Source organism: Narcine bancroftii, chromosome 1 (genome assembly GCF_036971445.1).
Source record: "Narcine bancroftii isolate sNarBan1 chromosome 1, sNarBan1.hap1, whole genome shotgun sequence".
Classification (NCBI taxonomy): Eukaryota; Metazoa; Chordata; class Chondrichthyes; order Torpediniformes; family Narcinidae; genus Narcine; species Narcine bancroftii.
Genome location: NC_091469.1, coordinates 29,789,786 through 29,815,459, shown reverse-complemented (window position 1 = coordinate 29,815,459; position 25,674 = coordinate 29,789,786). Strand labels below are relative to the sequence as shown.

The 25,674-nt window shown below is 40.8% G+C and overlaps 1 protein-coding gene across 1 annotated transcript in view; it reads left to right on the top strand.

The window, feature by feature from the left end:
- Positions 1 to 6,195: 6,195 nt before the first annotated feature.
- Positions 6,196 to 25,674, top strand: part of LOC138756797 (PALM2-AKAP2 fusion protein-like) — a 194,128-nt gene continuing 174,649 nt past the window's right edge. The window contains exons 1-2 of the mRNA XM_069923227.1: positions 6,196 to 6,274; positions 7,720 to 7,805. The gene's annotated coding sequence lies outside the window, so the exon portion shown is untranslated. The remainder of the gene's footprint in view (positions 6,275 to 7,719; positions 7,806 to 25,674) is intronic.

The window sequence follows — 25,674 nt, the reverse complement described above, 5'->3', positions numbered from 1 at the left end:
CAAATGGAGAGGGGAGATGTGGTTGTCCGACAAGGGATAAAGGGCAACTCAGGAGGGGAAGGGGAGATTGGGGATAAAGAAGATAGAAATAGGAGAATAAGGAAAATGTTGGATGTTGTAGGAATGTTGTCTGGTAAAGAGTTGAAAATAAGTAAACAGAAATGGAAAAGGAAGAAAGGTAATGATGGAAAAACGGAAAGAGAAGATAAACAAAATATAAAATGGCTACGCTGAACTATATGACTCTAAATATTAATGGAATACATAACCAAATTAAAAGGAAGAAACTACTAAATTTACTGAAAAAGGAAAAAATAGATATAGCATTTGTCCAAGAAACACATTTAACTGAATTGGAGCACAAGAAATTAAAGAGAGATTGGGTAGGACATGTAACAGCAGCATCGTATAATTCAAAAGCAAGAGGAGTGGCTATATTAATTAGCAAAAATGTGCCATTTAAAATAGAAGAGGAAATAATAGATCCAGCAGGGAGATATGTTATGATAAAATGTCAGATATATTCAGAGCTTTGGAATCTACTTAATATATATTCACCTAACGAAGAAGATCAAAAGTTTATGCAAGATATCTTTTTGAAGGTAGCTAATACGCAAGGGAACATACTAATAGGAGGGGATTTCAATCTGAATTTGGATCCAAATATGGATAAAACGGGGAAAAAAATTAACAGGAAGAACAAAGTAACCAAATTTATAATTAAATCAATGCAAGAAATGAAACTTGTGGACATATGGAGGAAACAAAACCCAAAAGAAAAGGAATACTCATACTACTCGACTAGACATAAAACATACTCAAGGATAGACCTATTCCTGTTATCAGCCCACATACAAGGGAGAGTTAGGAAAACGGAATATAAAGCTAGACTATTATCGGACCACTCACCCCTGTTATTGGCAATAGAGCTAGAAGACATCCCTCCAAGAATGTATAGATGGAGATTAAACCCCATGCTACTTAAAAGACAGGATTTTAGAGAATTTATTGAAAAACAATTAAAAATGTACTTTGAAGTAAATACGGAATCAGTGGAAGATAAGTTTATACTATGGGACGCAATGAAAGCATTCATTAGAGGGCAAATAATAAGTTATGCAACCAAGATGAAGAAGGACTATAATCAGGAAACAGAGCAGTTGGAAAGGGAAATAATAAACATAGAAAAAAAATTAGCAATAAAGGAAGATACAACCAAAAGAAGAGAATTGGCGGATAAAAAAATAAAATATGAAACATTACAAACATATAAGGTGGAGAAGAATATAATGAAGACAAAACAGAAATATTATGAACTAGGGGAAAAAACACACAAAATCCTAGCATGGCAGCTTAAGACAGAGCAAACTAAGAAAATGGTATTGGCAACAAGGAAAAAAGACAAACAAATTACATATAATCCAAAAGAAATTAAGGAAAACTTCAGAGAATTCTATGAACAATTATACCGAACCGAAAACGAAGGGAAAGAAGGGAAAATAGATGAATTTTTGACTAAAATTGAACTACCAAAACTACAAATAGAGGAACAAAATAAATTAACAGAACCATTTGGAACAGTAGAAATACAAGAGATAATAAAAAATTTACCAAATAATAAGACACCAGGAGAGGATGGACTCCCAATAGAATTCTACAAAACATTTAAAGACCTAATAATACCGCCCCTCCTGGATGTAATCAACCAGATTGATGACTTACCAGATTCATGTAAAACAGCAATAATTACAGTGATACTAAAACAAGGGAAAGATCCACTCTCACCAGCGTCATATAGACCAATATCTCTGCTAAACACAGATTATAAGATAATAGCTAAACTATTAGCGAACAGATTAGCAGAACAGGTACCGAAAATGGTAAATTTAGACCAAACTGGATTTATCAAAAAAAGACGCACAACAGACAATATTTGTAAATTTATTAACTTAATTCATGCAGTAGAAGGAAATAAAGCACCGGCAGTAGCAGTTGCTTTAGACGCAGAGAAGGCCTTCGACAGAGTAGAATGGAATTACTTGTTCAAAGTATTGCAAAAATTCAGTTTACCGGAGAAGTATATTAATTGGATTAAAGCATTATATAAGGGACCGTTAGCGAAAGTGACAGTAAATGGACATGTATCAAAGCAATTTAACTTAAGCAGGTCAACGCGGCAGGGATGCCCACTATCACCATTATTGTTTGCGCTAGCTATAGAACCACTAGCAGAAGCGATAAGAAGAGATAATAATATAAAAGGAATAAAAATAAAAGACAGGGAATATAAAATCAGTCTGTTTGCGGATGATGTGATAGTGTACTTAACAGAACCAGAACTATCAATAAAAGAACTATATAAGAAATTGAAGGAATATGGAGAAGTGTCGGGATACAAGATAAACGTAAATAAAAGTGAAGCAATGCCTATGAATAACGCGGATTTCTCAAAATTTAAGGAGGAATCCCCATTCAGATGGCAAACGCAGGCAATAAGATACCTAGGTGTGCAAATAAACAAAAATCTAGGCCAATTATATAAACTCAATTACAATCCACTAATGAAAAAATTACAGGACGATTTAGAGCATTGGAAAGAGCTACCACTAACACTGATAGGAAGGATAAACTGTATTAAAATGAACATTTTTCCAAGGATACTATACTTATTTCAGGCATTGCCAATACAACTGACAGAAAAATTCTTCAAAGAGTTAAAGAAAATAATAAGGAGATTTTTATGGAGAGGGGGGAAACCGAGGATAGCACTAGACAAATTAACAGAATGGTATAAACAAGGAGGCTTACAATTGCCAAACTTCAAAAATTATTATAGAGCCGCACAATTAAGGTACCTATCAGATTTTTATCAAACAAGGGAAAAACCAGACTGGACGAGACTAGAATTAGATAAAATAGGGGAAAAGATACCTGAACACATATTATATAAATGGGACGAAAAATTGGTACAACATAGAACTTCTCCAGTATTACACCATCTCCTCAATATATGGAAGAAGATTCATGTAGAAAGAAATAAAATAAATTACCAAATACCAAAACTAATATTGACGCAAAATAAGCTACTCCCTTTTACAATAGACAACCTTGCCTTTAGAAAATGGGAAAAAAAAGGGATTAAAAGAATAGAAAATTGTTTTTCAGGAAGTAGATTCTTATCCTTTGAACAAATGAGAGATAAGTACAATATAACTGGAGATACAGCGCTGGCATATTACCAACTGAGATCCTACTTGAAAGATAAATTAGGAAGCAACTTGAGTTTACCAGAGGGAAGTAACCTTGAATATGTGATTACAGATACAATGTTAATCAAAAGATTTATAAAAAATATGTATATTAAACTGCAAGAAAAGGAAAATGAGGAAACAAATGGTAAAACTAAACAAAAATGGGAACAAGATTTAAATATAAAGATAAAAAAGGAAACATGGGAGAAGTTATGCTCTGGAACGATGAGAAATACAATAAATACGAGGCTGCGTATGATACAATATAATTGGTTACACAGACTATACATTACACCGCAAAAGTTAAATAAATGGGACCCAACAGTATCTGATAGATGTTTTCGATGTAAAAAAGAAAGGGGAACAACAATTCATGCAATCTGGACATGTGAGAGAGTAGAAAAATTTTGGGATGATCTCAATCAGATATTAAATAAAATAACAGAAAACAATATACCAAAGAATCCAGAGATCTTTCTCCTAAGTAACATAAAAAATAAAGAATTTGGAATTGACTTGGAGGATGCACAAAAAAGATTTGTTAAGATAGCCCTAGCTGTAGCAAAAAAATGTATTATGTCAACCTGGAAATTGGAAGATAATTTGAAAATACAACAATGGTATATAGAAATGAATAAATGTATTCCATTAGAAAAAATAACATATAGTTTAAGAAATAATATTGAATTATTCGAACAAGTATGGGAGCCTTACATTAAATACAATAGCGAAAACCTACCGGGAACAAACATTACCTAAGTTGATGGAAGGAGAAGAAAAGAAAAGAATGGACTCAGTAGAATTTCTGGTGTATTTTTGTTGAATGACAACATTGTCTAACTGAATTAATGCAACCTAGATTGTATAACTAAAATGGATGAGAGGGGGGGGGATGGGGGGGTGGCTTGGGAGGAGGGAGGGGGGAGGGAGAAAAAGTCACTGTAAATGTGTGGAAAAGAAAAAGTGTATATCATGGCTATTGTGATTTATGGTGTGAAAAATAAAAAATTTAAAAAAATAGAAAGCTGAGAGGTCACCTGCAGATGAACTTATAGTTATTGTAGGAGAGTTGTTGAACTGACATTGACCATTGTTCTGGAGATCAGAGTTCAATTCACTTGAACTTAAGATTGAATGCTTGACTATCATTAATGATGACCAAGAGACCATGGTTTTTCATAAATATACATCTGCTCATGCTGTTCTTCTGGAACTACTCCAGCTATATGGGATTGCAGACCCCAGCAATGTGTGGATCCTTCGTAATTGCCCTGCTACCAATTGTGAGAATTGGGGTTGCCCCCAAAGACACCTACATCTTGGAATAAAAGAGCAAGTGAATGTGTTTCCACTTGTAGAGGAACCCAGGCAAGGAATAACTTAATCTCACCGATACTGCACTCACCGGAAGGATAAATGCATTTGAAATTTGAGAAGTTGGGACAACTATGGAATTAAACAAAAATTATGGAAGAAAGGAAAACAAAGACTGGTTGAGTGGATGGGATGGAATAATAAGGGTGAAGGCTTGTGTGGAGCATTATCACTAGTATGAACCTGTTTTGGTGCTTCATGTATTTGATATGATGCTAAGGGTTCCTAAACCGCTGTGACCCAGTTTAGATGAAAGTATTTAAATTTAGACACAGCAAAGTAACAGGCCATTTCAGTCCACAAGTCCGTGCCGTCCAATTTACACTCCATTAACATATACCCCTGATACGTTTTGAATGGTGGGAGTAAACCAAAGCCCCCAGAGAAAACCCACGCAGACACAGGGAGAACATACAAACTCCTTACAGACAGCGTGAGTTTCGAACCCAGGTCCGGTCCTGATTGTGGGTGCTGTGAAGGTGTTGCCCTAACTGCCACACCAACCGTGCTGCATTTAGTTTGAGTCTGGTTGGCAACTTGCTTCTATCAATGTTCTAACATAATCGATATTAGTACAAAGGTCCCAGGGCAGCTATTAAACAGCTCCAGAGTAAAAGTGGCCTCTGTTCAGTTCATTGCACACTGTTCATCTTGAGAGAGGCTGTCGTTCAGTTAACAGATGGCACGAGAACCAGCTCCCATCTCTCTGTTCGGTAATGAGGGTGGAAAATAGGCGTTGAATGCCACATCCTGAGAGGGATTAATAAGAGCAGGCGTTCCATTCTTTACCTCAATGGGAGTTTTTGGTTGTAGATGAGGTTAATGTGGGTAGTGAGGTCTTGAGTTACCTTCCCTTTCATTCAATCTCTGCTGTCCAAGGAAAGCCAGCAACTTGTGCTGCACCAGTTTGCACATTTGGCTATCAGATTCAACCCTCTTTTTCAGATCTGATTCTTGGAAAAGATTCCATTTATGGGTTTTCACACATTCTACACATTCACTCAATGAAGTTGAAGCTCAGACACGCATCCTGAGAGGAAATAGCGACAGACTGTGAAAATCGTCAATGAACAGCAACCCATCACAGTAGCATAGCAGATTGTAGCATGACAAAGAGAGCTAGTGGGGGGGGGGGGGGGGGAAACAGAAATGAGGAAGAACAAAACAAAATGAATCTTCTATAGTCTTAAGTGACCACAGTATGTCATTGTGCAAGCCACACTGAGAATTTGTACATTGCAATAACCTAAAAAAAATTATAATCAGCAAACAAACAACCAGCTGCAGGATCTCAGCAAATGCTCCCTGATTCCAGCATCTATCGTCTCTTGTTTCTGAATGATAAACCGATTTAGTAACATTGGGTAAGGGGTAAATACTTGACTCAGGAAATGGTGAGTTCCCTCACATTAGGCCCTTTCATGCCAAACCTCCACATGGAGGCTGCAGAGGAAAAAATATATACACTTACCTTTCATGGAGAAGTCCTAAAAGGCTGCTTCTGCGCTGCATTCATGTTGAGAGGTGCCTCGTAGTGCCCTCCGGAGCTGATAGAGGCGGGGCAACTGGTTCTGTAACACTGCCCGCCGAGTTGACATCATTCATACACGTTGACGCGGAAAGAGTGGATCACGGTGGCCCCAGATCAGGTAAGACAGATGATTGCGATGTCTGCGGCCAATCTGCGCACCTTCATTGTGGCCATTAATGCCATTAAAAATCCTGCTCCTGAATCTCAACCTGACGACATAACCGCAAATCATCAGCCTCTCCCTAGCCAGCTGCTTGCAGCTCTCTGTCGCTGACCCTTCCCCCGGGAGGGATGGCAGTCAGCGCCTTGGAGCCAGCCATGGTGCATTCATGAAGGTAAGTCTTCCGACGTAAAAGCGGAGAATCTCTGCTTTTACACTCGGGGGTTTTTGACTGCATGAAATTCCCCCTGAATATTTTACAAATATCTGACAGATAGAGTTTCAATTTAATATTTCATCCAAGAACAATGCTTTGAAGAATGCTGAAAACCCACTGCAGTCTTTTAGCTTGAAGTCAAGGTGTTTCAGTGCCTGAACTGGGTCTGTAACCTGCTGACAGACAAAAGTAGTTCCACTGAACCACAGCTATAATCACACCGTTGTAAATATCAGATGCACCGTATGCTACATTTATGTCAGCACTTGCTCGATAGCCCCAATAGTTTATTGGATCAGTGGCAGGTATATACTGCAGGAGTACATTAGACTCAAAAACTGCACTGTTTTTGCTTTCCTTAGTAGGACTGACATTAGAACCTTTGTGCATCTATTTTAGGGAGGAGGGAATTACCTGGCATTTTGATTCTATATATCCTTTAGGAAAAGGTATTTTGGGATACAAAATTTGAATGATGGTGTGATAACTGCTGCCATCCATTGGGGAACTCAGGTGGAAACAGGACCGGATTACTGTGGGATTTTCCAGCACCTGCCCAAAAGGCTCGAAAATACCTCATGGCCATTTTATTCCATTTTTATTTGTGAGATCTGGGCGTGATCGACAAGACCACAGTTATTGCACTGGAGAAGGGTGTAATGGATCTTTTCTTGAAATGAAGTCCTTCTTGTGAAGGTGCTCCCACATTGCTTTTGGGTAGGGAGTCCCAGAATTTAGATCCAGTGATAACAAAAGGATAGCATTATGGTTCCACGTCAGAATTTGGTGGGGTACCTACAGCTGGAGGTGTTTCCATACAGCTGCTGCCTTTCTTCTTCATGGCGGTAGAGATTATGTCTTGGAAATGTATCCAAGCCAACTGTAACATGATAGTGTTGCAGTTTCAGCTGTCACAAAATCAGAAAGACGGTCACATCTGATAATGTTCTCTCCACTGAGTCTCTTCTATTGTCTCTACAACAAAAAGGAATCTGTCTGTTTTTTAATCCCCAAGAACAATGCAGGACTGAGAAAAATGTTTACATTTGCCTTCTCAAATCCAAGAAGAAGGGTACAGATGGGAGAAGATAAATGATCAATCTCCACGACAATAGAGGAATGCCCTGACTTGTGCCATCTGTTAAAAATGTCTTTTCATTGAAAGCTTTAATTGTTGCTTTTTCAGGGACAAACATAAGTGATACCTACCAATCCAAAGACCTGGTTCAATCAAATGAATTCAACATCGCTGGAACACAACAGGCCACGGTGGTAAGTCATTTCCTGCCTTAATATACTCATTCGAAATCTTTATATCTCATACCTCTGCACCCGCAAAGTGAAGCAAATATGATTTGCTATGGCATGCAGAAGCTCAGTCCAACCCAGGTGACTATAGTTGTGGGTTACCAGGAACTACAATGGTACAGAATTGCTTGGGTATGTGGAGACCTTCTCCCATGATCAGGAGCACTGAAAGAATTCCATATTAATCATCGACATCATGTCAGTAGTCTGAGGAAGCCTTTCTTGCAATTGAAGAAATTCCAAATGAATGCTGGAATTAAGTTCCAGGGCAAGCTATTTTTCAAATTTACCTCAACTGCTTCAGAGTAAATCTCTCTCCATCTTCACTCTTTCATCATTCAACTTTCCACCTTTCAATAATATGACCTCCACTTAATCCTGTGCATTGGTCCTGCATTCAATACCATGCCTCCATTGGTAGCATCCTTGGCCCAAGTCAGAAGATTGTGAAATCCAATTGCTCCTTAGAGAACAGAGAACAAGATCTAGGCTGTTGGCACTAAAGAGAAATGTTGCACGGTTGGAGGACCCTTCAAAGTGGTCTGGTGTATTCTCTCATGAAAAAGACTTGGGAACAATATCTGGACAATATCTACCCCTCAATCAACAACACTTAAATAAAGAGGGTATTTCAAAACTGTTGCTAGGGAAAGGTTGCTGGGCAGAAATAGGCTACGCTCTAACTACTTCATAGAGCATAAGGCACTGAGGTTATAAAAGGAACTATTATCGTAAATACTGTATACTCTCTCCAGCCTATTAACTGTTCCCCTTTCTATAAAAGCTTAAAACCAAGTCAAATATTGTTTTTTGGGAGATGCCTAAATTAAGTAAACTTTTAAACATTGGATAGAGGATTTAAGATTTGTTTTCCTTGTAAGAAAACCATAGATGGTTTTTAAAGAGCTTGTTTTCCATTATATTGCCAAGTAAAATTGAAGGCATTTCTTCCTCGCTCACTAGTGTGAATTTTAAAACCTTTTCTGATTAAAGCCTTCATGCTGAAAAGTCTGAGGGAAGATATAGCAGAGTCAGTGAAAGTTATGAAAAGTTGTGATTGGGTAAATAGAGGGAAACTGTTTTTTTTGGCAGGAGGGTCAGTAATCAAAACAAACAAAAACACATAAAAATGGCAAATATTCCAGAGTTGGATACAAAGATGAAGAGAAATTCTTTTACTTCCTGAGTTGCAGTGGACTGGAATTTGATGGTTTAAGAGTGCTGGAAACAGATTCAATGGTGAATTCCAAAAAAAAAACAATTGGATAAATTAAAAGGAAATGTTTTGAAAAATTATGTCTAAGGGAAGAGTATGGGATCAAGACAAATGGTTGAGATTTTTTCAGGGATCCAATATATTCACGATAAAATGAATGTTTTTTATTGACCTAATGTTACTGCATATTTCTACTTCAAGGCACCATGCCATTTTGTTATTTCCAGAAACTATTTCATTTCTGATGTAGCATACGCTCTTCCAATGGAATTCACATACTGGAGTTTTACAGCTCAAATGCAGGCCCTTTGGCCTGAATCATCCATGATACCTTTCTACGCTAATCCCATTTTCCCACATTCCTTACTCTCCATGTACAGCACCTGTATTTTTCCCATCTCTGCCACTTTCTCTGGCAGTTTGTCCTTTTGTGTGAAAAGCTTCCCCCCTCAAATCTCCGATCTCTCCTACGAACTGTGTGAAACAATCAAGGTCAACTGCTGATCACTTGAAGAGGTTTAGGCACGACAACTCTGGAAAGATGTGTCACTCCTGGAGGGAGTACAGCTTTGATTTACCACAAATTGAGTATAAAAACAGGAAAGTCCTGTTGCAGCTCTATAAAACTTTGGTCAGGCCATAGTTGGAGTATCATATGCAATCATGATCGTCATTTTACTAAAAGGATGTGGAGGTTTTGGAAAGGGCATGGAAGAGATTTACCAGGGTGCTGGCAGGTTCTTTATCCGAGGGTGAAAAATATCACCTACCAGAGCACACAGGTTTGGATGAAGGGAGTTGTTTAAAGGAGGCAATTATTTTTCTTTTTTTTTTAAACTTTATTTTAAGATTTTATCACAGGAATAAAAAGAAAAATTACATTTAAAGAAAAGATATAAAATAAAATAATTACAATACAACATTAATAACCTACATATACAAGAACTAAAAAAATCTATATATATAAAAAAAAGCCCACCCTTCCCCTACCCCAAAATAAAGAGTGAAGAATTAGTAAAATTAATAATATTATATATTAAAAAAAACACAAAGAAAAAGAAAAATATGACAAATAAAAAAAATTTAAAAAAAAGATTTATCAGGTCTAAAATATCACATCTAGGAACATACTTAAAACAAACTTAATTGCATATACTTAACAAATGGAGTCCACTTCAACTTATAAAAAGACATCTTATCTTGAATTGAAAAAGATATCCTTTCCACAATTAAACAAGACTTCATCTCTAAATACCACCTATCCAAAGTTAGTATATTTCTATCTTTCCAAGTAGACGCTATACATTTCTTGGCCACTGGCAATTATTTTTCAATAGAGAGTGATGGGTGCCTAGAAAAGTCTACCAACATACTGGTGGAAGCAGATAAAATAGTAACATTGGAGAGGCTTTTAGATATGGACATGAATATTCAAAGAATGCAGGACTATGAATCATGTATTGGAGGAAGAGATTTGGTTTAGTTTGGTATCACATTCAGGGCTGACATTATGGGCCAAAGGGCCTGATCCTGTGTTGTATCTTCTGTGTTCTATGTTCTATGCATCACTGGACTCCAGGGGCTTAATGACATGTAGTGATTACATTAATTAGAATTGTATCCATGGAATTCAAATGGTTAAAGGATGATTGGAGTTTCCAAGATTTTATGTGAACCTCTTAGAATGGTTGAGGAGATTAACTTCTGCTGATTGGTGAATCTAGGGCAAGGGGGAATGGTCTCAACATTAGAACCAGGAATGAAGTTAGGAGACAATTATACACACGGGAGATGGTGGAAACCCCTTTGAATGTCAATTCATGCTTAGCCAATAGCTAATTTAAAAATATTTGTTTATCAAATACAAGTAATAAGTAATTTGGGATATGATGCTGTAGCCTTGTCCATTCACTCCATCCTGACCCACCTGGAGAATGAATCCTCATACACCAGACTGCTGTTCATCAACTTCAACTCACTGTTTAGTAAGATAATTCCCCAGAGGCTGGTGGAGAAGCTGTCCTTGCAGTGACTCAACACCCCTCTCTGTAACTGAATTCTGGACTTCCTAATGGAAAGACCAGTCTATGGGTAGCAGAACATTAAGCCCCATCACACTGAGCACTGATGCACCACAGGGCTGTGTGCTCAGCCCGCTGCTGTCCAAACTATTGGCCCATGACTGCATCGCTAGATCTAGCTCCAGCAGAGTCATCAAGTTTGCAGATGGCACAACTATAGTTGGCTTCATCAGCATACAATAAGTTGCACTACATGGAAGAGGTGGAAAATGTTGTGATATTGTGTGAGAATAACTACCTGAGTCTCAATGAGCACAAGACAAAGGAGATACTCATGATCTTCAGGAGGAGTAGGAACGACCATCCCCACTTTACATCAATAACTCTGGAGTGGAGAGAGAAGAGGGCACCAAGCTCCTCGGAGTCCACTTAACTAGAGACCTATCCTAGACACACAACATCTCCTTACTTGTCAGGAAGACACAACAGCCACTCCACTTCCTGAGAAGACTGAAACGGACAAGGAGCTCTATCAAAAGCGTCCTAGGCAGCTGCATCACAGTGTGGTATGGTTGCTGCAGAGAAATGGATTGGAGATCAATCTATAAGAGTGGCAGAGAGGATCACTGAGGACTCCATCCCACCCAATGACATGAACTACCAGGATCGTTGTCTGAAGAGGGGACGCAAAATCATTGAGGACCCCTACCACCCCGCACTAGCATCGGTGCCAGAACTAATTTTAGTTGGGGGCATTTGCATGTTAGGGGGGCACAGTGCAACACTCAAAAACTCACTCAGCAGGGGGGAGTGCTGTTACCATCTTCCATCCCTCTGATGTAGGTGCTGAGAACACCAATTTTATGGTGTCAAGTATCATTAGCCACTAGTGATGCTTGAAGAATGCTAGTAATGCCGAATGAGGTGGGGGAGGACTGACAGCGAGCGATGTCCGCGACCGTATGGCGGGGTGCACAGCACCTCACTTGGTGGAGGGGGCAATGTCCGCAGATGCCCTCCCTTGATACCAACCATGCCCCACTTGCAGTTACTCCCATTGGGCAAGAGATACAGGAGTATCAGATCCAGCATCAACAGGCTGAGAAACAGCTTCTTCCCATGGGCAGTGAGAATGCTGAACGACCAAAGGAACTGCTCACACTAACCATCCGAGACTCCACTATTTATTAAACAAGAATAAACTCCAGAAGGTCATTAACTCACATGGACCAGACTTCACTCCATCAAGGACATCTACATGAAGCGGTGTCTTAAAAAAGCAGCCTCTCTACTCAAAGACCCCCAACATCCAGGCCATGCCCTTTTCATTCTGCTACCATCGGTGAAAAAGTACAGGAGTCTAAAGACGAGCACTCAGTGGCTCAAGGACAGTTTCTTCCCAGTTGCCATCAGATTCCTGAATAATCAATGAACCAAAGACTTTTCCTACACTACTATTTTAATTTTTTTATTCATATGAATAAGATGGTTAAAATACGAACGTTTGCTCTATGACACTGCCACAAAACACCAAATTTCATGGCTTGTACATGACAATAAATCCTGACTGTGATATTAATTAATTTATTTTTATACATGTAAATTTGTCCTGTATGTGTATTACTTCTCTGATCTCTGTTATGTCTGGTTACACGTTTGCATGTTTTGCACTGAGGACTGGAGGAAGGACACGGTTTCTTCAGGCTCTGCTTATACAATCGGATAATAAATAAAATTGAATGAACTTGAAATGCATGTCAATAGGCAACAGCAATATTGCACATGTAAAATGATTAGTTGTTCACAATCAATGGACTGGAAAAACTATGCAGCATTTATATTCCTCTTTTCTATACCACTGCAACAATAGCACAATGGTGCAGAGGCTGCTGTATCACTGCTCCAGAGAATCATTTTGGATCCTCCAGTGCTCTGGAAGTTTACTCATTCTCTCTGTGAGCCTCCCCAGATCCCTTCAACACCCACCCACTCCAAGTTTTCTCAAGGTACTCTTGCTTCCTCCCTCATCCAGAAGATGAGCTAGTAACCAGTCATTGTAAACTTCCCATCGAGCAGACAGGAGGTAGGTGAATTGAGGTGGACTTAAAAGACATATGAGTGAAAACAGGTTGCAGGGAAGGTTATGGGAGATGGGTTGCCGTCAGAGCCTGTTTTGACGAAATGGACCAAATGGAGAACTCCTCTTTTGTAAGAATATATAATATGGCACAGAAAAGTCCAAAGCCCATTACAAACACTAAAGTTACCTGTAGGAGTGCAGCCTATTTGCACAGAGCAACCAACAATATAATTAGGATGCAGATCAGCCATGGATTCATTTAAGAGGCTAAATGGCCCACTTTGGATCGCATGTTCCCATGTAAAATCATTTAGTTTTAATTCAATAATAAGCCATTTACTGATTAATCCAGTAAAATGAGGAGCAGCTGAGCCTTGATTCAAGAACCTGGACTATGGTTGCCAGTTGATTTGAGCATATTGTCCTTTCAAAGGAAATCACAGCTTGGCCTCTTAATCTCCAAAGAGCAGTCAGCATGGAATTCAAGAATAATGTGGCAATCCAATATACTTGAGATAAGTAATAGGAAACCTCTGGGATGCCTAAAATACCAAGACACTCCAGTAATGCAGAGCAAAATAGGTTGAGCTGAATTCTCTTTCCTAAATAAAGCTGCCTCTCCAAATACTGTGTCATATAGAACACTAGATTTCTTATGTTTGATTCACAGGGAATGTGAATTCTAAAGATCCTGCATTTTACTTATATCAAATTATGTCCAATTCAATTTTGTCTGATGCTCTTCCTAAAGCATTAATAATCTCTACAGTATGGCCTCAGTGTTATTCAACATTTACTTGTTAAAAATTCATTCGCCTGAGGTAGGCTACACTGGTAAATTCAGTATATATTGCCGATCCCAAAATTTCCTTTGGGAACTGGGTGGTGGGTCACCTTCTTGAACCAATATTGTTTGTATAGTGAAGGCACTCTCACAGTGCTGTTTGGCAGGAGGATCCAGGAAAACAATAGAATAATGATATCTTCTTAGATTGGGGTGATATGTGAATTGAAGGGGCAGATGCAGGAGGTGGATTTTCAAGAGTTTGCTGCACTTGCCCTTGTTCGTGGTGAGGTTCCTGGGGAAGAAAATTGAATTGTCCAGCTTGCGTCCTGATAAAAGGTTCCATCCCGAAACATCGACCATTCTTTTGTCTCCCACTGATGCTGCTCAACCCACTGAGTTCCTGCAGCAGATTATGTGCTGCTCTGAGTCCACCATCTGCAGTCTCCTGTGAGTCTCAGGCTCCTGGGGACACTAAATGTGGTCTAGAGTTTTCTCCACTGCCCCATCTTCTAGCAAATGTGAAGTGAAACATCAGCGGCATGCACAGGGGAAGGCTACTGAGTTCTTTGAGTCTTCTCTGTGAAATATAACAGGTGAGCAAAAAATTACATTTATACCCTATCCCTACACCCCTTTGCTTCCTCTAATATCCAGAAATCTATCAATCTCTTCTTTGAATGCTTTTCTGAAACTGATCAGCAAACTCCAAGTCCTGGGAGTTAACTCCCCACTGTAATTGGATCATGGATTTCTTCACCTCCAGACCACAATCAGTGAAGATTGGTAAGAAATTCTCCTTCACAATCTCCGTCAGTACCGGAGCACCACAGGGCTGTGTTCTTAGCCCCTGCCCTACTCACTTTACACCTACAACTATGTAGCTCGGTACAACAATAACACCATCTACAAATTTGCCGACAATATCACAGTAGTGGGTTGTATAAAGTAAGGGGATAAGTCAGCGTACAGAAGGGAGATTGAAAACCTAGATGAATGGTAGACCAACAACAACCTTGCACTCAATGTCATCAAAACTAAGGAGCTGATTGTTGACTTCAGGAAAGGAAAGTCAGAGGTATACCAGTAATCATTGGGAGATCAGAGGTGAAGAGGGTGAGCAAATTTAGGTTCATGGGAGTCACTATCTCAGAGGATCTTTCCTGGACCCAATACACTAATGGCATCAAGAAGAAAGCATATCAGCGCCTCTTCTTCCTCGGGAGTTTGTGGAGGTTTGGTCTGACACTAGAAACCCTGGCAAATTTCTATAGAGGTGTGGTGGAAAGTATGCTGACTGGCTGCATCACGGTCTGATATGGGGACACCAATACTCTTGACCATAAAGCCCTCTGAAAATTAGTGGAGACAGCCCAGTACATCACAGGCAAAACCCTCCCCACTATTGAGTACATCTATAGGGAACGCTGCTGTCGGAGAGTAGCAGCTATCATCAAGACTCCACACCACCCAGAACATGCTTTGTTTTCGCTGCTGCCATCAGGAAAGAGGAGGAGATGCCACAAGACTCACACCACTAAGTTCAGCAACAGCTGCTACCCCTCCACCATCAGACTCCTCAACAACAAATTCAGAGACTCATTTATGGACTCTTAATGTGCACTTTATTGATTTTCTTTTGTTCTCTCTGTATTGCACAGTCAGTTTGTTTGCATTCATTATTTGTTTACAGTTCTTTTGTTTGCATGTTTACACTGTGTACAGTTTATTTTTTGCACTACCAAGTGGTGGTAATTCTGCCATTCCTGCAGGAAAAGGGAATTTCAGGGTTGTATGTACTCTGACAATAAATCTGAAATCTTTTATTGACTGAACCTCCACACCAACCCCCTCCCCACCCCAAGGGAGAGAGTTCCCAGAATACACCACTTCTGTATGAAGATATTTATCTCCTTCTCACTCCCAGGTGGCTTTCCCTTTATTCTAGAATCTGTTTCTAGACACCTTGCCCAGGAAGACAACTTCTCTGGATCCATGCTGTGGACAATTCCAGAATTTTATATGTTTAACTCAGGCTACCAGACTCCAGAGAATAGAAACCTAACCTATTCAATATCTTCTGACGCTAAACCCGCCATTCCAAGAACCAATCTGTTGAGCAATCACTGCACTTTCTCTATTGCAGGTACACATAATCTTTTCAAGTAAGGAGGCCAAAATTGTATATTGATATCACAGATGTGATCTCAGTAAGATCCGATATAATTGTAGAAGGTTCTTTTACTCTTGTAATAAATGTCAACAGATCATTTGTCTTCCTAATTAATTGCTGTACCTGCATGTTAGCCTCAAATGCCTTGTGCACAAAGAAATCCAGATCCCTTTGAACATCAGCATTTCCCAATTTTTTGTTATTTAAAAAATACTCAGCATTTATGTTTATCACTACCGAGGTAGATAGCACCACATTTTTTCCATTGTGTGTCCTAACAGCAATGTTATCACCCATTTGTTCATTTTGTTATATCCATTTGCATCTTCGTCACTAGTCACATTTCAACTTCATCATGGTATATCATCTGCAAACTTAGGAACGTTACACCTGAAACCCTCTTACAAACTGTTGATATAGATTATGAATAGCTCTGGCCAAAATACTGTTCCATGGTACCACATTTGTCACTGCCTGCCAATCCAAGAAAGATCCATTTATTCAAACATTGTTTCCTCTCTATTAAACATGCTTCTAGCTTACCACAAAGTCCATGTGCTCAGAATTTCTTCAGCAAACGCTAAAATCCAAATACACGGTATCCACCTTCAACAGGGCTACTACGTACATCCTTAAAGAATTTCACTAGATTACACAAGCATGAATTCCATTTTATTAAATCCATATTGATTATGCTCAATAAATCATAATTACTATCTTCTAAGTATCTTGATTTCAAATAATTTATTATAGATCTCAGTCTGTTAGGAACTGCAAATGTCAAGCTAACAAGTCAATAATTCCCTGTTTTCTGGTTCCAACATTTCTTAAATGTGCATGCATCATTTTATCCCAATTTAATAATTAATTATTTAAAATGCAGTGAAAATATTTTACAAAATTTCAAATCATTAAATTTGATTAACTAATGGTTGCCTTATTTTTTTCTCCTGACCTAACATGAAACACATAAAAATCAAATCAGTGAGAGGTGGGAAGCATTACAAACATTGGAACAGAAGAATCCCATCCCACTATTCAATCCTGCTCCAGAATTTGGGGATCACAGCTGATATGCATTTTAACTCTATAAACCTGCCTTGGTTCCAAAGCCCCTTGACCCTTGTATTTTTGCAAGACTTATACCCTTAATGCCGTTGCCTACTGACACACAATTCCCTAATCCTCCATGCAAAGATCTGTTGTTTTTAGTGGCGTGCTGGTTTCTCCATCCTGAAATCTGTCTGGATCTCTGTACACCTGTCTGCAGGGCTGTTGAGAAAGCTGGGACACTGTTGTTGCCAGGTTAGTTATTTACATAGTGACATCAGGTGACCTGATTGGGGCTCTGGCAAAGAAACAATGGTAAGGTGCATGTATGAAGAGTTGGCTAACAAAGCCTCCTGTGGCTGCCCTTTGGTTTCCTGTCCAAGGAAGGCTGGACATAATAGAAAGAGTAGCCAGATGTTACCAATGCAGGGAGCAGTAGTATTACAGCCGGAAGGTTTGCGTTAAGGCTACAGCTTTATGCTGACAATTGTTCTCACTTTGTTTCAACCATGCGACAAATGATTATTCAAATTTCCAACAAATGCAGAGAATTGTTCTGATTAAAATATATCTGCTTAAAAATTAAACTCTTTAAAGTCAAATAACAACATAAAATGAGAGGCATAATGCGACTGTTCTGTTGCCATATATAGAATCATAGAGGTATAGTATGCAGCAGGGAAACAGGCCCTTCAGCCCAACTTGTCCATGCTGACCAAGATGTCTCCCTACTCTAGTCCCATTTGCCTGCATTTTGCCCATATCACTCAAACCCCAGGAGTCTATCCAAATGTCTATGAACATGTTGTAATTCAACCACCTCTACCATTTCCTCTAGCAATTCATCCTGTATGCCCACCGCCTTTGTGTGAAAAACTTGCCCCTCAGGTCCCTGTTAAGTCATTCCCCTCTCACCTTAAACCTGCACCCTCTGATTTTAGATTCCTCAATCCTGGAGAAAAAAAATTTGATCATCCACTTTATCTGTGGCTCTCAAACTACATTCTTGTGAATGCATCCTCTCAAACTCACTTTGTTACAACAACCAGAGTTGCATAAAATATTCCAGATACAGTCTCACCAAAATCTTGTATATCCGAAACATATCATGTCTGTATAAAAGGTAGTTATTATAAAGACTTACATTCCTATGGTAAACAAGAAAGACTTCAGATGCTAAAACATGCTGGAGGGACTTAGTGGGTCAGGCAGCATCCATGGAAGGCAATACTTCGACTGTCTACACTAGCCTTCCATGAATGCTGCCTGACCCACTGAGTTACTCCAGCATTTTTGTGTTAGAATTTGTTTTCCATGGATGCTGACTGACTTACTGAATCCCTTCAGCACTTTTGAGTGTTACGTTCCTATAGCAGTTTACACATCACTTTTAGAATGCTAAAATTGTATGTGCATGTTTATATCAATATATGAACCAGTGTAGACATGATTGATAGTTGATAGCTGATATCTCTTTTGCAAACAACAATGTCAAATCTATTATCTTGCAAAATCCAGTCAGGCTAGGTTTATATTTACATGTGAATGAAATGGTGAACTAACTAATTTAGCCCCTAACCAATCAAAACTCTGTTCTGCAACACACCACAGAGCAGGAGATGGAGCAGAATGGGTCTCAAGATACACTGCAAAAGTCACTGTAAATGTGTGGAAAAGAAAAAGTGTATATCATGGCTATTGTGATTTATGGTGTGAAAAATAAAAAATTAAAAAAAAAAAAAAAAGATACACTGCGAAGACAGCGGGAGGAAAGGGCTGCTAAAATGAGTATGAAGCTGAAAGGATCTGAATGCAGAAAGTTGCAGATATGGTCATGGCCAGGGAATGTGCCATCAAAACCCACTAGTACTTTGCATGCCATTCAAAGCCTCACTTGTCTGCAGACAATCTCCCACATCTAACATCACTGTCTTCTATCCCACACTCACCACAACGGTGCTGCAAACAGAGGTCAAAATATTGTGACCACTTCAACCATTGTGTTGCTCAAGCAATGGATGTTGCAATCTAAATTTTCCAGCCATTGTGGTGGTGGATCAATCCTATAACAACCAGAGCAAAGCAACAACTGCTCTCACAAATCTACGAGTTGTCTCAATAATCCCAATTAACCCTTGCATGCATGGCTACCAGGATACTGATCTGCTCGTGAAACGTCCTTCGGTTCCTTTCGGAGAAATCAATTTGAGATTGCATTCTTCTTGTTCTATTGATTTCGTCAAGTCAAGTCAATTCAAATTATTCTCATCTGATTGCACAAGTACAAAAAGCATTGGTGGAAAACACACTGACACAACCAGACATGACACACATACAGACAAATGATACATACATAGGGCAAGTATTCATATATATAAATAAATAAACAAATATTATTTCATGAAGATGAGAGTCTCGAAGGTTTAGTTGGAGCAGTTCCTTTGCTCATTCAGAATTCTCACTGGCCATGGGTAGAAGCTATTCCTCAGCCTGGTGGTCCTGGCTCTGATCCTCCTGTATCTCTTTCCCAATGGAAACAGCTGAAAGGTGCTGTGGGCGGGATGGAAGGGTCCTCATTGATTTTGTGCTCCTTCTTCAGTTAGTAGGGGGAGGGAGACTCCAGTGATCCTTTCTGCCACTGTTATGGTCCATTTCTCTGCACCAATCATACCACACTGTGATGGAGCCAGCCAGGACGCTGCCGATAGAGCTTCTGTTGACATAATGGTGACCACTTCCAGTAGTCTCGCCTGCTTCAATCTTCTCAGGATGTGCAGTTGCTGCTATGCCTTCCTAATAAGTGTGGAGATGTTGTGTGTCCACGAGAGATCACTAGTTAAGTGAACTCCAAAGAACTTGGTGCTCTTCTTTCTCTCTACTACAGAGTTGTTGATGTGTAGTGGAGGGTGGTCATTCCTGGTCCTCCTGAAGTCAGCGATCACCTCCTTCTTCTTGTCCATGTTGAGACTCAGATTGTTATTCTCACACTATTTTCCACCTCTTCTCTGTAGTTTGCTGATGAGGCCAACTACTGTTGTGTCATCTGCAAACTGATGACACTGTTGGAACTAGATCCTATGATGCAGTCATGGGTCATTAAAGATGTTCAGCTCCCTATCCAGACAGACTGTGGGGATTTAGGTCGACACTGAAAAAACACCAGAGAATTCTTCTTGTGCCTCACTCACACCCAGTCCCTAAATCAATTTTTGCCAAATCATTATGCCCACTTTCCTATGTTGCATCAATGTCAATTGCTTTAAGGCATTCTGATATAGGTGTGGCCTTCTCTCTCTCTCTGTTTTCCTGTCAATTGCTTTAAGGCATTCTGATATAGGTGTGGCCTTCTCTCTCTCTCTCTCTCTCTCTCTCTCTCTGTTTTCCTCCCTCCCTCTCTCTCTCTCTCTCTCTCTCTCTCCCCCTCCTCCATCTCCCTTTCTTCTCTCTCTCCCGCCTCCTTCTTTCCTTCAAGTATCTTGTGTTTAGTTTATTGGATCAAAGGGAATCTTGCATATATTTACATATCAAGCATAGCTTAGATTTATGTGGTGTCCTTGAGGTATTAAAATGCTTCAAGATACATCATTGATGTGTAGAGATAAAAAAAAATACTTGGAAGCCAATTCGATTATTTATTGACAAGCATAGTTGATATCTGACTAGAAACGATATATTCCATTTTGAGTTCCTTTTAGGTGGTTCAAAGGACATTTTAATCACTTAGCCACTGTCCTCAGGTAGGAAACATGGCAAACAATTTCTGCCCATCAAGCTCCCACAAGCAGCAAATGTGTTGGCAATCAGATAAACAATGATCTTTTGTGAGAAATAAATGTTGTTTATGATTTGGGAGGGAGATCCCCAGCTCTTCTTTGAAATAGCACCCACAAGATCTTTAACACCCACACAAGGGAGCATATCTGGGCAAGTACAGAGAGAGGAATGTGTTAAATGGATATGGGCGAAGCACAGGCAAATGGAACTAGCTCCGATAGGCAACTTGGTCAGTGTGTTTCTGTGCTTTACAATTCTATGTCTATGACTCTCAATAGATGCTGAGAGAATACCGTGAGAATCCTTGGAACACCCCAACCCCCTACTTCCCAGACCAAGAGTGAAGAGCTTTGGTGGCCGCCAGGCAAGACGGACCACAGTAAAATAGATCAACTAAGGCTTATAGCCAGCATTGGTAGGCTACAGCCAAGGCATGCAATGCATTACTGACTTGGAAAGGTTGTTTAAGCGTCATTTTTAGGGGACTGAGAGAGTACCACATTCAAACTGACCCGTGATCCAGCATGACAAAGTGTGCAACAACATGAAGATTAAAAGATTGGACTGGTCATTCAGAGGCCTGAGACAGATTTCCAGGTCCAGCAGCACATTCTGAAGAGTGTTGTCCAAAGACATATCATTAATAGTAAACAATACTCTCATAGATGGTCAAAAACACTGATATTCTTTAGGGGAAGGGCATCTGCATTTTCATGGGCATTTACATGTCTGTGCAGACATTCAAGTTTCCTCTGAAGTTGTCAGCAAGCAATTGTCTCCCACACCTTCTCAAGGACTAATAGGGTCTTGAACAACAAATACTGAATAAACTCTCAACACTGTCTGACATCCTCCCATCCTTTCTACTGTGTAACTCTGCTGCAGTCATGGAACCTCAGCACTCCTGTATGCTCAAAGAAACAGGTGCTGCGAATAGCAGTTTGCCTAATTAAAGCTGGTGGATAAATATCATGGAACAAACTAAAAGGTTATTCGCATAGCAATGAGTTCCGGCTTCATGACTACACACTTGGGAAATAGTTGAAGAAATTTATGTGGAATTTACTGCACAGAAATGAGCAATGAGCCTCCTGACCTAATAGGTCTTGGGCTGGTATATACGTTCCAAAAATCCCACTAATTCTATTTCTATTATCTATGCAAGCTGTATTCTTTTTCCCCGGATATATTTATCATGCTTTTCACTTAACTCACCTATTTCATTCTGCTGTACCACTCTTTGTGATAATGATGTTGACCTTCTGCAATGAACTGGAATTCACTGTCTGTGTGTTGGTCAGATGGCTGGCTCCTCCCTTGGCTCCACCCTCACCTATCCCAATATAAACCCTGGATTTTCCGCTTTACCTCAGATTCACCTGAGCGCTATTGTGTCTACTGACCATTGATTGTAAACTATTAAAAGCGTGTTTCTAGTCCTCACAAGTCTCGGAGTGCAATCAGTCGCGTTACAATTTTAATAGTTTAACTTTGAAGCAGGATGGAAGCCCTGTTGAAGCCAGGCATGCTCCAGGTCGACCTTCTGTCCCTAGAGGTATTTGCCTACTGGCTGGAGTGCTTCCAGTCCTACCTGATGGGCACACAAGAGGTCTTCAACTCTGATAGTCTCCGGAGGGGTTCACTGTCATCAGAGACGTGAAACTTGCGAGTTGGCAATAGAAGGCTTGAAGAGGCCTCAGAACAACGTGCTGGTGAGACACCAGCTCTCTCAACGTCGGCAATGCCCAGGTAAGTCGCTAGATGATTATGTCCTTGAACTGTGGGCCTTGACAAGGAAATGCCACTATGAAGCATTCACAGCCTGGGTGAGAGAGGAGGAACAAATCCGAGACATCCTCATGGCAGGAGTGAAATCGAGGTATGTGAGGCAGTGACTGCTAGAGTTGGGGGAAAAAAACATGGCCAGCACCCTGGAGCTGGCAAAAGCACTCAAACAGGCCCAACTAGGAGCTGACGACCTTCAGAAGACCAGGTCAGTGGGGCGCCGGCAAACCCCTCAGCCCCAGAGCTGACCGCTGCAGCCACGCACAACCAGGGATGCTATTTCTGTGGACAGGCACAGCACCTCCGTGCCTGATGCCTCCGAAGGACTCCATGTGCACAGGATGCAGTAAACGAGGGCACTGGGTGAAGGTCTGCAGAACTAAGAGGAACCCAAAGAGGGTGACCACATGTGCGACCCCCGAATTGGTGTTTGAGCTGCGCCCGAGTCCCAAAGTGCCGGCCCCAGCATCTCTATGTTGCTCAATGTCAGTATCTTGCTGCGCCTCGTGGCTAGACCCGCAGCTGAAAGTAAAGCATCGTGGGAAGCAACGGTGGCCATCTTGCCGTACCTCGTGGTCAACATCACTTAGTCTTCCTTCAGATCAAGATGGAGGATGGCCATCTTGCCGGGCCTTGTGATCGATGCCATCTTGTCTGCCAGCAGGCCAAGGGGAAAGAGTCGACATCAGCAAGGGGAGCGACAGGGTTTCCGGAGCACTGGCATCAGTCGTCCTGGATCAGGCAATACCTCACCAATTGAATAAATTGACGATGGGGGTGAGGGTAAATGGACACTTGACTGATTGCTTATTAGACACTGGCTCCACTGAGAGTTTATAAACTCTGCGGCTGCTCTGCTGTACAACTTAAAAGTGTATCAGACATACTATTGTATTTACATAGCATTGCACTCGCACTCTGCGACAATCCATGGGTATCGTATAGTACATCTAACTGTAAAAGGTGGGGGGGGGGGGGGGGGGAGAATTTTGTTAGTTCCGATTGAATGTACTGAAGGATTTGTGAGGTTCTGTGTTGCTGGGCCTGGACTTCCTATGTCACCTTAAAAGCAAGAGCATGGAGTACTCTGGCCGGAGCACATCATTTATGAGTGAAGAGCTACGTCAGTATCTGCTCGTAAGAGGTTTTGCCTCAAGCAGGGGAACGAACAAGTTGAAAAGGAAAACGCGACAGTATGGAAGGCTGTGAAATTGGCTTTCTGGTCCAAAGGCCTTCTAGATTCATGCTGGCAAGAAGTCCTACCCATGGTGCTCCACCCTATAAGGTTGCTTCTCTGCCCTGCAACCAACGCAACTCCTCACTAGCTAATGTTCACTTTCCAGGGGAAATTCACATCCGGGACAACCTTCCCGGCTTGGAAAAATGGCACCAGGGCAGATCCTGCCAAGAAAGCACGTGAGGAGGAGCAAGACACCTCCTTTTACAAACCATATTTCCTGATGTCAGAGTCGAAAAGCTAAGATGCAGTGAAACTAAAATTCATGCACAGATGGTGACAAGCAACCTTTATTTTTTTTTAATTCAGACAACAGCATGGTAACAGGCCCTTCCAGCCCATGAGCCCGTGCTGCCAAAATACCCCAATCAACCTACAAACCCTGTACGTTTTGAAGGCTGGGAGGAAATTGGAGTACCCGGAGAAAACCCTCGCAGACACAGGGAGAGCATACGAACTGTTTACAGAGAGCGCCAGGTTTGATCCCAGGTTGCTGCTGCTGTTACAGCGTAGCAATTCTTCTTCTTTGGCTTGGCTTCGCGGACGAAGATTTATGGAGGGGGTAAAAGTCCACGTCAGCTGCAGGCTCATTTGTGGCTGACAAGTCTGATGCGGGACAGGCAGACACGGTTGCAGCGACTGCAGGGGAAAATTGATTGGTTGGGGTTGGGTGTTGGGTTTTTCCTCCTTTGCCTTTTGTCAGTGAGGTGGGCTCTGCGGTCTTCTTCAAAGGAGGTTGCTGCCCGCCAAACTGTGAGGCGCCAAGATGCACGGTTTGAGGCGATATCAGCCCACTGGCGGTGGTCAATCTGGCAGGCACCAAGAGATTTCTTTAGGCAGTCCTTGTACCTTTTCTTTGGTGCACCTCTGTCACGGTGGCCAGTGGAGAGCTCGCCATATAACACGATCTTGGGAAGGCGATGGTCCTCCATTCTGGAGACATGAGCAATTACCACTATGCAAACTGTACTGTGTAACAGCTTCAAGCAAATATAAACCTATTGGATGCCCCACCTCCATTGAAACCAAAAGTAAAGATGGGTTGATATCAGATTCAAATTTTTTAAATGTTATTTTATAATCTGGCTCAACACTTCTTTCCTCTGCCTTGCCATTCAAATCCTTCATTATTTTAACCACCAGAATGTCCAGAGGCAGTATATGAACTTAAGGCATCCTTTACATTTTGTTCAACAATGAGACTGAGCTAATCTGTACCTCTGTATTATGAGATTGCAAGGCTGTAAGGCACATACTTCAGATTTTGTTAGTATTGACATCGCTGAATCAAAGTGCTGTTGGTTTGAGTCTGAGGCCAGAATATTGTTCAAGTCCAATGATGAGAAAGGGCTGCATAGACAGAGTGCCATAAAACTGTAGCGACCGCTGCGGCAGCGCTACTGAGTAAAGAGACGTCCACACAGTGTGAGGATGTACTTAAGAATGATTTTATTGGTTTGAATTTGCCGTGCCTCCGCGCTGACCCGCCCACTTCTAGTGACATACCCACTGGCTTCCAGAAGTGGCCTCCTTCTCGGCAGTGAAGGGGAACCTGCGCCATCTCGGATTGGCCACGTGTTGCAGCAATTCATCCCATTTCTTTGTGTGGTTGCTCAGCCCGCTACATGACCCAACCTCCTCCTGAATTGCCACCATTGAGTGGTCTGATTTACAGTCTTTTGGTGATCTACCTCTGTGTTTGACCCGGGGGAT